This window comes from Diceros bicornis, chromosome 28 (assembly GCF_020826845.1).
Source record: "Diceros bicornis minor isolate mBicDic1 chromosome 28, mDicBic1.mat.cur, whole genome shotgun sequence".
NCBI lineage: Eukaryota > Metazoa > Chordata > Mammalia > Perissodactyla > Rhinocerotidae > Diceros > Diceros bicornis.
In genome coordinates, this window is record NC_080767.1 from 40,157,015 (window position 1) to 40,160,155 (window position 3,141).

The window sequence follows — 3,141 nt, forward strand, 5'->3', positions numbered from 1 at the left end:
GTGTCTGTACCTGGGAGGGTGGTGCTTCATGTACATTTGCTGAATGAATGAAGCCCAACCAGCACCTTCCCAGACATCCGAGTGGGCCTGGGCCCCCACTCAGCCCCCAGGGATCCCTGCTCTGCCGACACCCAGGATGGGACCCCCACATGGGATCTGAAATCTCCTTTGGAAGTGGGAAAACTGCTTTGCCCGAGGCCACAGGATGGTGAGGCTCGAGGCAGGAGCTTCTTCACGGGGAGAGGAAGGTCATAAATAGAGACAACCACAGCCCTCGGCAGCCCTTCCCGCAGGGCCAGGCTCGGGTCAGCGCTGTCCTGGGCTGATCTCAATAGTCCTGACAACAACCCCGTGAGGTTGTCTTCTTAGCTCCGCAGTTTTCACACGAGCAAACTGAGGCTCAGAGAGGTGAAGTGACATCCCTGAGACACCCAGCCAGCAGGGGGCAGGGAGCCTTAGAGCTATGGAGGGGCGAGGCTCACCTTTTGAACAGCAGGTCTGGGGCCTACTGGGTGGCAGTGAAGGCTCGGCAGGTGCACAGGAAGAGGGTGACATAGGAGAGGTCGCTGCCCTGGAAGGCAGGCACAGACCCTCCACCAGCTTCTCCAGGGTGTCTGCGCTGACTGCCCCCACCCTGCGGGTCTCAACCAGGTTCAGGGCCCACTTATTTTCACACTGGGACTCATCTTCAGACAAAGAGGGACAGCTCAAAAACCAAACAGTATAAAAATACTCGTGTTCACTTCCTGAAGTGCAACAGTATGTAAAGGATCAGCTCGGACAATCTTACAAATATGTGAAAAGTGACTTTGTATTTGGCCAAGGCTGGGGCTGGACAGTGGGGGTGGAGGAAGGGAGGAACTCATACTCCATGGGTTGGGACTGTGGCCACTCAAGGGGCAAAGCCCTTGGTGGGACCCTGGGTAGTCGTTTGGGTGGCTTCTCGGCAAGAGCCTTTCCCCGGCCATCTCTGGGCCCTGGTTCTGGAGACCTCTCCAAGGCTGCACTTACCTGGAGCCTGCACTCACCCCCATTAATGGCGTGGCACACCTGCCTCTCACTCCGGGAGATAGAGTATTCCTGTCGAACAGCTTCTCCCCGATCTCCTTGGTGGAGGTCTGCAAAGACAGTGACCGGCAGCTGGCCCCAGGGCATCAGAGCCCTGACTGGCCTCGTCCCTGCTTCTTCTGCCCACTGACCTTCTGCTCCCAGATCAGGCAGAGACCTGTGTCTGCACAGACCTCCCCCTGGGATGAAAGAGACACATCTCGAGGGCTCGGGATAAACCTGGGGCAGAAGGGCACCGCCCCAGCACTCCACATCCCACCCAGCCAGCCTTGACCTGGCCTGTGAACTTGACCTGCCCACCAGGCTTCCAACCCCTCATCAGCCTGCTCCTGCTCGGGGCCGGCCCACCCCACATGAACCCCCCTTTTGTGCGCGTGCACACATACACACGTTCACACTTGGGGAGAGGAGGTAGGGTTGCCCAGGTGGCATCAGAGTGGTGACTTGGCCTGGACTGGCTTGTCCTGTGTCTCCCTGTGTTACCTTTGGGTCTTTTCCGGCAAATGGCAGAGGCGTTTGGGATGAAACCTGAGTCAACGTCTACAGCATCAGAAAAGGTTCTCACTGGAGTTTTTGAAGCCACAGCCTCGGGACATCGGGATACAGCAGGAGAACATGTTGCTCTCTAGAGCGTCTCCAGCCAAGTGAGCTGGGTAGGGGACTGTCTCTAGGATGTGGGTGCCTGTGGCAGACCTCGGGAACCTTGGGGACCCCTTGCCCATCAGCCTGGCATCTCTCACCCTCCCCATGCTGTGGGCCCCAGGCATGTTGCTAGGGGACTGGATGCCCCTGCCCCATGGCACAGCTGCCTCCAACCTCTTTCTACTTTCCCCCGTCACCTCCCCAGTGCCCATTCCCCTTCTGACCTCTACCTGGGCAGTCAGTGTGTGTGTGTGTGTGTGTGTGTCTGTGCCCCTGTCGGGGTGCCTAGAGGAAAGAGCCCCACATGGGAGGGAGTGGGGAGTGGTGTCCCAGGATATTAGGGGCTCTCATTCCCAAAGCAAACCTCATGGGAAGTTTGGAACCCTCCCTTCTCTGGACTCTGCCCATCTCTTGGGCCCCAGGCCAGGGCCTGCCTCTCCTGGCCTCAGTTTCCCAATTGTCCCATGAAGTGTTAGAGGAAGAACTGCATTATTTCGGCTCTGCGTGGGCATCCCCTGCTTCGGCCCTCTGGTCAGGAGTGGCGAAAGAGCTCTCCCGTGTGCGCGGATCTCCCACTAACTGGCGGAAGCGGGCGGACTCCGCAGGGCGTGCGCACACCGGCCCAACAAACAGCGCCCAACAGACAGCGCGTGCACGTGACCCCGCCCCACGGCCGGTACGCCGCAAAGCACCAACGGCTCTCCACCGGCGGCCGTTGTCCCCGTGGTCCCTCGTGACCCCATTTCCGACCCCTGCTCTGTGAACCCCCACCTCCCCTTGAGCCTGGGGTCACCTGCACCCCAGCCAGGCGGGCCGCTGGCCTAGGTGGGCATGGAGACCTGGAGACGAGAGACGCGGATCTCCTCCACCCCACTGTCCTGGTCTCCAGACTCCACCCCAGGGTCCAGCTGGGTCATGGCTGGGTCGGGGGAGTTGGAGGTGGCAGTGGACACTGAGTGTGGGTCGGGAGAAGGTCAAGTGGCCCCTTCCCCTCCTCCTCTACACCCCCCTCTCCTTGTCTTCCTGTCAGGAGCCAGGTACACAAAGTCCAGCCGTTTGAGCACCTTCATCTCCTACTTTAATCCCAACACACTGTCCCGAGGGTGGAGTCACTGACCCCATTCTCAGTGCAGGAAACTGAGGCTCCGAGAAGTCCCCACATGAGCTTGCCTGTCCCAGGGCAGTGATGTGGCCCAGCTGGGGTCTGAACCCAGGTCAGTCTGACCCCAAAGGCCATGCTTGCATAGGAGCCTGGGGAGGTGGCCTCTGAGCCCAGCCTGGGAGGCGAGTCCGTCGTGGCTGGAGGGCTATGGGGAGGGACACTGCAGGCAGGGGGCTCTGAGGAGGGCAAGGGCTTGGCAGGGCCCCTGGGGGAGGAGGGCTCCAGGGAGGCTGGAGTGGGGTGAGGGGTGCACAAGGGGAGGGCGTGTG